Consider the following 9,464-nt stretch of genomic DNA (forward strand, 5'->3'; position numbering starts at 1 on the left):
TTTCATCACATCAGGCTGTGAACCCGGAGGCATGAATCATCCTAAACATAGCGTCTGTTGTGCTTCCTTCTTAGTCTTGCATTGTTACTAAAGAAAACTGGTTTTATACTCTCCTAGACATTTAACAGCAAATATGCAGACACACTGTGAAATCTCTGAATGGTGCTAACATGGCTGTAAAACAAAGCAAGCGGCCGGCCTCCACCGGAATGTGGAGATCTTTAGTAAAAGACCCTGTCTCGGTGAGAATGTTCTCCAAATAGATGGAGTGACGGAAGCTGTGTGCAAGGGGACAGGATGATGACGGGGTCTCACTGGCACATCCCAGGAGCCCACTTGGGGACCATCCTTGTTATTACAGCAGGAACAAACACTGCAGCTAAGTCTCAGCTTCTATTTTCAACAGCCATCAGCCCAGTGGGTTTGAATCAGCTGTGTTCCTTGTTGGGTCAGTCTGGTCCATCGATCACTGGCCTGCAGAGAGACATTCAGAGAGGAAACTGAGCAGCTGGCCAGTGCCCCAGGTACTGCTGCATAGAGGCAGAGGGGAAGCCTTGCAAAGAACATGTATCCAAAGTTTGGCCAGAGTCCCTGCCCCACAGTATACACAAGCCTGGAGGGATCCTTGGGTATGACCTGCAAGGCCTGGGTTCAAATCGTCTATCCCTTAAGTAGCTGTGTGTCCTGGGGCAGATCCCTCAGGTTCTCTGATCTGTGAGATGGGGAGAGTTGGACCAGCCAGTGTCATGGAAAAACTGAACACAACACAGGATCAGGACTCCCTAGGGTGACATAGTACTCTAGTATTTACAGGTAATTTGTCCACAGCTTGTCTTTGGTGCCTCACGGTGCTTATGATACTGTAACTGTTGGATAATCTCAGTTCACACTCCATGTCCTCCCCTTCCTTTGCTGTTTGGGTCTGGACAGTGTCAGAGCCTTGGTCTCCTCATCTGCAGAGAGGAGAGCCCACCCCTGCCTCCCAGGGCTATAGGACCTCATGTCAACAAGGTGACAGAAGAACAGTGCCCAGTGCAGGAGATGCTTCATTGACACAAATCTCCCAACTCCCCTTTCCACACAAGTGCAGCCTGACACTCCATGGGGGAGTAGAGCCATATGAGGATAAGCTACCTGTCTTTTTTGAGTCATCTGCTCTGGTAGTTGAAGTAAATGCCGTGATACAATCTCCTGAAATTTAAAGCTGCATGTACTTGGTGACCAGTTCCAAGACTGTTTGGAACCCCTCAGCTCTTTTGAACCTAGCAACATTACACCCATGTTCCCAGGCATACTGTGAGCAGCTCCAGGGCATACTGTGGGGACAGCGGCTTCCCAGCTTCCTCTTACACTGAGAAGAGAAAGGTAATTATGGTAGATCCAATAAGAATGGCTCCCAGAGAGACTCATGTGTTTGAATGCTTGCTTTATAAGAAGTGGTACTATTAAAAGGTATGGCATTGCTGGAGTAGGTGTGGCCTTGTTGGAGGAAGTGTGTCACTATGGGGGTGGGCTTTGAGGTCTCCTATGCTCAAGCTACATCCGGTGTGGTGCACAGTCTCCTGTTACCTGCAGATCAAGATGAACTTTTAGCTTTGTCTCCAACGCCAAGACTGCCTGCATGCTACTCTGTTTCCTTCCATGAGTATAATAGACTAAACTTCTGAACGAGTAAGTCAGCATTAAATACTTTCCTTTATATGATTGCCTTGGTCATGGTATCTCTTCCCAGCAATGAAATCCTAAAATAGGAAAACAAGCGTGCGCGCGCGCACACACACACACACACACACACGCACGCACGCACGCACACGCACACGCACACATACACACCACACACACACACACACACACACACACACACACACACACACACCCCACAGTCCTAAATCAGTGCAGAGAGCAAGGAATAGAAAACTGAGGAGATTATCACATAGGCTCTCCTATGGTTATGGCAACAACTCATAGCTGGCTTTAAGTGATTTCTTTTTGGAGAAGCAAAAGCCACGGCCTTGTCATTCAGGTCAGAGGCCAGCCTTTAGCAAATAAGAAAGTCTTCATGGCCTGGCTGACAGCAGAAGAGGAGCAGGTCAGAGGCTCCTTGGTGGACCCTGACCTTGCCTGAGGGAACTGGGATGTGAAGGCCCCTCCCACAAGTGCCAGGAAGAGAGGACAAGAGGCCAGCTGAGGGTCCTGAGCAGATCAGGGGAGGACCAGGCTAATTGTGCTTTAAATATTCTAGTCCATTTATTTCATGTGTGTGAGCGTGTGACGTCAGAGGACAACTTGTAGGAGTCAGCTGTCTCTCCTTCTACCATGTGGGTCCTGGGGACCAAACTCAGGCCACCAGACTTGGTGACAAACACCTGAGTGCCCTCTGAACTACCTCAGTGACCCTTTTTGCTGTTGTTTATGAGGCAGGACCTCTGTTATAGCCTGTCAGTCCAGTTACAGCTATCCTCCTGCCTCAGCCCCTGATGCTGGCATTATAGTGTGTCACTGTGCCCAGCTGATATATACTGCTTCCGTGCTCTCTGTGCATCTGATCAAGGGTCACTCATCCCAACGAGGCCAACATCCAAGGCAAGTCTGACTGAGCCAGGGAGGTATAACCTGACTGAGTCCAGGTTAGGAGGTATAAGACCCCAAGTCACTCTCTAAGCTACATGTTGAGCTGCAGAACAAAGCCATGAACAGATAATCTCAACAATGCCCTGGGCTGAGCTGCTGGGAAGCAGAGCCATGAAGAGTTAAACTCAACAACGCCCTGGGCTGAGCTGCTGGGAAGATAGGGACTTGGCAGGGAGGAGAAAATGAAAGTGGATGAGCTAGCTTGAGGAAGGTGACTCAGGGAGCACACCCCTGCTGTCAGCTCAGGAGCACCCCAAGAACCCCGGGAAGAAATGAAACTCTCCTGAGGGCACCAGTCAACATGGACCTGTACCACACACCAGCCAGAGCTCTGGACAAGTTGGTGGCCCCGCAGCCTGCACCCAGCCCCTGACTTCACAGCAGCCATATGAAGTACTCTGGGGTCCCTGGACATCCCCCTACTGGAGCTCAGAGCCAGAGGGTCACAGGGACCAAGGGTGATAAGGATCACCAAGGTGAGAGGGTGGGGCACCCCAAGGCAGACACCTTCAGGGTCTTCTTGAGGTAAGGCTTAGGTGTTGCTGTAACCAACCAGTTTGTAGGAAAATGAAGACATCAGAAACGAAGTTACACTTCAGGGTAAAGGCCCAGCTAGGGGTGCGCCAGGTCACCTGAGTGCCTCCTATTCCCTCTTAAAGACTGTCCCATTCACTCACATTCTCAGACTCTAGACCTCACACTGCCTAAGCCTCTATGATCTGAGGCTGGGGGATCACACAGCCACACCCACTAGGGCCAGTCTTTGAGAAAAAGAGCATGACATGGTTAAAACACCCAGACTCCCTCAACATCATGGTGCCTGAGGTAGGGATGACTGCCAGCTTTAGGAATGGGGAAACTGAGGCTGCATGAGTCTCAGTTGCTACTCTGAGCTACATTGTATCACTGGAGCATCCTGTCAAGCTGGCCTGTAACCTTTGGCTGCTCAGAGAGCTAGGAGAGACAAACCGTGAGCTGCCTTACTCCTGGGTAACCCTGCTGATGCAGGGGCATCATAGGGTCCTAGGAGGGGCGCAGTGAGACTAGAAATTGTCCTGGGTAGATCTCAGCTCACCTGCCGGTTCCTGAGGCTGCATCTGAGCTGGAGATATGGAAGGAGGCTTGGGGCTTGGGAGAAACCGAGCCTGCTTCTGCATCTCAGGTGGGGCTGAATTCCTTCCAGGGAATGGGGGATTCGAGCAACATGTATCCCTCCTCCTCAGGTCCCAAGGACAAGTAAAGAAACAATCTCACCACAGGTCACTCTGGGGAAACAATAAATGTAAGTGGGCTTCCTTACTGAGCTCAGAGAAGGGGATGCTTACCTTAAAAAGTCACACTGGAAAGTCTTTATCTGCAAGGACAAGGCCTTCTGGAAACTGCACAGGCTCTCCCCTCTCCACACTCTCCCCAGCTATACAACCCAAGTGAGTAGCAGTTAGGGCAGCATTGCACACGACAGGCACTAGGGAGCAGCTGGGTATTCGTGTGAGGGTCCATGAGGAATGCAAAGTCAACAAGCCTAAGATGGGATGATCTGTTGCACACAGGCACAGTTCAACTCCTCGAGTTGGCAGTTGTGTGGCTTGGAGAATCCTTAGGTACTATAATGGGTTATGATGAATCCTTCAGGGCAGGAGCCAAAGCTACCAGAAGCCCTGACATGCACAGCTCTCTAGTATACTCTGACAGGACTTCAAGACTGACCGATGCCCTCTGGCCACTGTTGATCTGAAAGAGGAAGGCCAGCTGGGGTTACAGGGCCCATGCTGAGGTTCAGGGCCATCTCTCTGCACTGAAAAGCATCCTGGGACACTGGGATTCACACCCTAAGTCTACTCCTCTCTCCTCAGCAGCAGCTGCCAGCCAGGGGAGCTTCACAGAGCTCCAAAGGAACTTTTGAACAGTATCCCTTCCAAGCTTCAGAACTGAATCCTACTCGTCAAACATTGGTACCTTTAAATGAGGCCACTTGGGTGGGTTTGGCCTGCTGCCTAAGACTAGGTGGTTCATCTTTCTAAGTGGCCATTTTGTTCTATTTCTGGAAAGCACCTGCTGTATGTTTTCTCTGTGGTTTTCTCTTGTGAACTCTCCTCTTATTGATTCACTGTTGCTCTTTAGATACTGTGGATGTTGATCTTTATTTACTCTCAATAATGCAAATGTGTTCTCCCTGACTTTGGATTGCACTTCTGCTGACTTTAAGTGACTTTGGTCACCAGAAATAGGTAAATTGAAATATTAGCAGATATATTAATTTCTTTACCTCATGGGGATCAGTTGTCTGGCAGCCTTTGAGATTACAGGGTCCCTGACAACTGGCACATAATGTGGGCTTGGTCCTAAGGAAAGGTAAGAAAGGTTATTTTAAAAACTCAGATTAGGGGCAGGAAACCAGCCTCTAACTGCTAGGTGTTCACAACCTTAAGTGAAGAAAATGGAATTAATGTGGGATTTTATAGAGCTCATGAAAAGGAAGATAAAATAAGATATAATCTCTGTCACGTAATTTAAAAAATGAGACAGACAGAGAGAGAGAGAGAGAGAGAGAGAGAGAGAGAGAGAGAGAGAGAGAGAGAGATGCATTATCTGTCAGGCAGGCTCAGGCAGGCCTGGGCAAGGCAGGTCTGGGCAGGGCACACACACCACAGCTTTCTGGCTTCCAGCCATCCACTCTGCTTCTGCTGTCCTAAGCAAGCTCACTGAACCCCAAGTCCTCAGGCCCCAGCAGCACCTTTTCCCAGCAGCTCTGATGCAGAAAGAGGTCCCTCCATATCCCTCACCTTGCATCCCAAACCAACTTGTTTGAGTTCCAGGGAGTAGCAGGCAGGTTCTAGTGCTGCAGTGTGAGCCAGCTCAGCCCCGGTCTTAGAGTTTCCTTATTGCTTGATTTTGGTTTAAATGTGGTTTGTTTTTCCCTCTGAGTGGATATAACTCAATATCAAAGGTCCCTTCCTGGAGAAAACTAGAACAGGCACAGTTTCTGGAACAGTTGCTATCAGGACGTACAGTACATGAGCCAAGGCTGTATCACTTGAGTTGTTGGTCATTCCTTATCTGGAGAATTTTCTCTTCTCTTGCTCGTCTGATCAATACATGAAAGAAGCTTAGCTTTCATGGCAGGTGAAGTAGAAGAGCAAACCTTAAAATCTAGGGGCATGCCATTGGTCACCTCCTGTCTGTTTAGCAGTATAAGCTGCTTTCTGGAAACTCTCGTCCAATTCTGTGGGAAAGGTAGGGCCTAAAGGAGAGCAGGTTGCTAATTCAACAATGATGCTGCCAGAGCAGTAGTGTTAAACCTGAGAGTCGATGGAGAAAGACCAGTTCCACAATTTCTGAGCAAAAAAATTAGATACAAGCTTGAATTAAATTTGGGTGAAGAGGATGGAATCAGGCCGGGACCACTCCAGGGCTCCCATGAATGGCCATGAGTCACAATTTGCAGAGGCCTATTCAAGATAAATCCACAAGGCTAAGCATTTCCTACCAGGTCCAATCAGGGACAAGCTTACAGCCCAGCATACTTCCTCCCTATGTATCTCCCACTCACCTGTGATCAAGCACATCCTGTGCACTTAAGTCAAACTTGTTTAAGGAGCAAAAGCAGGTGGCTTGCCATCTCACCTAAATGACAGCCCCCAACATCTAGGGAAGTTTCTGCCCTTGGGCAAGGGGCTCACAGGTTGGAGGCAGTTTTGTGTTATGGATCACTTAGACACAGTTATTAAAACTTCAACACAACTAGCTCTCGCAGTAGCTCATAGAAATAATCCCTTGCTGATAAAGAGCCTACAGAAATAATTGTTGCACTAAACATAAAATGAAGGTTGAATATTTGTCCGCATGGATAATAATTGACAGGCCACAGTACCATGAACCCCTCTGAGAAATGTACTTTTTTCTTTTCAGGAAACATGAAGATGCTTCACAATTGCCTTCAAACTGGAACAGATTAACCAGCATACCTGACTTGGAAAGGAGACATCACCACCCGTACCTCCAGGGTGGCTCTATTGAACTCTTGGTTCCCCAACTTAGGATTTAATAGGGGTACATTGTTGAGACCAAGGGAAAAACCCATTAACACAGTAACTATAGTTGTCTTCTTGGGTTTGAGATTGAGTGAGGCAACGACAGGGATTTCCTTACTTGTTTTGTTAAGATCAAAGCTATGATCAGCTCTGTACTTCTATAGATTTAGATTTAGAAAGAATAGAATCTGCTATAATGCATTTGTAAAATTCATTATTCTCTGTAGCTGAAATAGTGCTACAGAATAGAAGAGGCTTATACTTTTTACTCCTCTGACAAGACAGAGTTGTGTGCTACCCTTAAAAAGAGTGTTGCTTTTATATCAACTATTCAGGCATTGTTAAGTCTCTTGTCTCTTGGGTTTATGCTGTTCAACAGACTGATGGCTTTTGTACAACAACAGATAGACACTATTCAAATGAAACCCATACAAGTCCATTATTACAGGCTGGAAGTAGGGGACTCTAAAACCTCTGTCATCAAGACTGATGAAGATTAACCCCTAACTTACAGGCTAAGCTGGATAGTCAATGACGGGTAAGAGAACACTTCAAGACCCTTGTCCCTAACTGGGAGGCCTCACCATACTAAGACAGGAGCTCAACCAATGGCTGTTGAGTATCCAAAGATGGGAAAAGGAGGCTGGGGTCCTTTGTTCCAACCTAAAACAGGTACAGTTTCTGTAAGTTTTCCCAGCCTCCTTTTTTGAAAAAAAAAAAAAAATTAAAAAGGGGGACCTGTTGGGAGCCTACTCCTAGCAGAAAGCAGCTATCATCTTTGCAACCATCTTGAGCCATATACCCTGACAAGAGACTTGTTTTTCAACAGCCCACAACAGCTGAGCACAATGTGATAAACATCTTGTTTTTCTCAATATTTTGTTTTGCTGGTTAGTGCCCCCAGCTGCAAGGCACATGGCAAAGTGCCTTCAGCTGTGTTTCCCTGCTTATCCATAGCTGCAAGGCATGTGGAAAGCATATAAATACCCAGGATTTCCTTTCAATAAATGAGACTTGATCAGACCCTCTGTCTTGCCTCCATTCTTCATTTGTCTCTTGCCCCACTATCCCCAATCTCTCTATTGCTAGAACCTGTTGACTGACCTGTGGACTAGAGCAGCAGTGAGGGCCAGGACAGATAATGATTCTAATTGTGTGGACACCTTGTGTATTGGATATTTGCAAATATATAAATCCATTGGTTAGCTTTGAGCATCTAGAGTTTTGATTTACTTGGTTGTAGGGTGGTATGGCGGCTGACTGTGGGGTGGATGACCCTGGCATGGGGCTAGTGTGGCCCTCATGTAGAGTCTGCCAAGATGAAAACACCTGGCTGGGCCAGGGCAGCCCACCAGTAATGCTTACTTCTGTCAACATGGCACCAGAACTGGTGCCTGCGATTGTCTTAGCGCTGTGGGTGCCGCTGTTAGTGCAGGAACATAGAGCTGGCAACAAGCAGCTGCAGCTTTTTCAAATACCTCTCACTACAGCTGCTGAATAAGCTTCCCTTTCTAGCTCTTTCTGAAGTCTGGTGGACTGTTCAACTTAGCTGTTCTGGCTCAAAACTCCTCTCCAAGCTGACTGATTCAATCTGACTTCTTTCAGCTTTTCCTGAATTGCTCTGTTTGGCTCAAACTAACTCTGGCAATATTATCTATTCTTCTGGCTCCTCATTCTCTGGCTCCTTCTGTCTTCACCTGTGTCTAGGTTGTTCTCTCTCTGCAACCTGTCTCTGTACAACTGCCCTCTCTGTTTTTACTGCCCCTCAAGTAACCTCCCTTTCCTTTCTTCCCTCTTGAGAGTTGGGTGTATCCTATTTTGTCAAATCTTTCTCTGATTTGTCACTTTGTCTGCCACTCAATTAGACATCACTTTGAAACATGGGCACTTCCTTCTGCAAACTAACCTTACCTTCATTGTTTGGGATTTTGTTCTAAGGGCATGCCTGCATTTCATCCAGAGGGATTAAATGTGTGAGCTAAGGCCAAGCCATATCACAACTAGAAACAGGTCTTTCCAATAAAAACAGAGTCTCACAGTGTGATCAAATATCCTGCAACACTGTATAATGTATTTATTTGTTTGCTTATTTAATGTATATGAATATGCTGATGCAGACACATCAGAAGAGGACATCAGATCCCATTACAGGTGGTTGTGAGCCACCATGTGGTTGCTGGGAATTGAACTCAGGACGTCTCTCCAGCCCCAAGTTTACATTTTTTTCCTTTGGTTTTTTGAGACAGGGTTTCTCTGTGTAGCCCTGGCTGTCCTGGCCCTCACTCTGTAGACCAGGCTGGCCTTGAACTCAGAAATCCACCTGCCTCTGCCTCCCAAGTGCTGGGATTAACGACATGGGCCACCGCTCCCCAGCCCAAGTTTACATTTTTAAATGGCAGTCACATGGCTTGTCTCTGTTTTGGCTGAGACCTCATCAGAATGAAAAGGACCTTGTACCTGGCAGCCATCTTTGCTCAGATTAAAGAGTATATGCCATGTGGTGTCATTACCATCTTCATCAAAGTGACACTTGGTATAGGGCTTCTGGTTATTGGTAAATCTTCTTTTTAGACTAAGAAGGCAGTAACATGTCTACCAAGATAGTTTGAATGAGGGTTGATTCTTTTTCAGATTAAAAAAAGACTCTTTGTTGGTTCTTTGAATTTCACAGGATGCACCCCAATCCACTCATCTCTCCATCCCTTCATATCTGCCCTCCAGCTGTACAACCTCCCCACTAAAATGGAAAAAATCTTGTTGTGGAAGCTGCAGTATGTCGCAGTGTGTCTTTCAGTAATGTCC

The sequence above is a fragment of the Arvicanthis niloticus genome, chromosome 24 (assembly GCF_011762505.2).
Source record: "Arvicanthis niloticus isolate mArvNil1 chromosome 24, mArvNil1.pat.X, whole genome shotgun sequence".
In the NCBI taxonomy this organism is placed as follows: Eukaryota; Metazoa; Chordata; class Mammalia; order Rodentia; family Muridae; genus Arvicanthis; species Arvicanthis niloticus.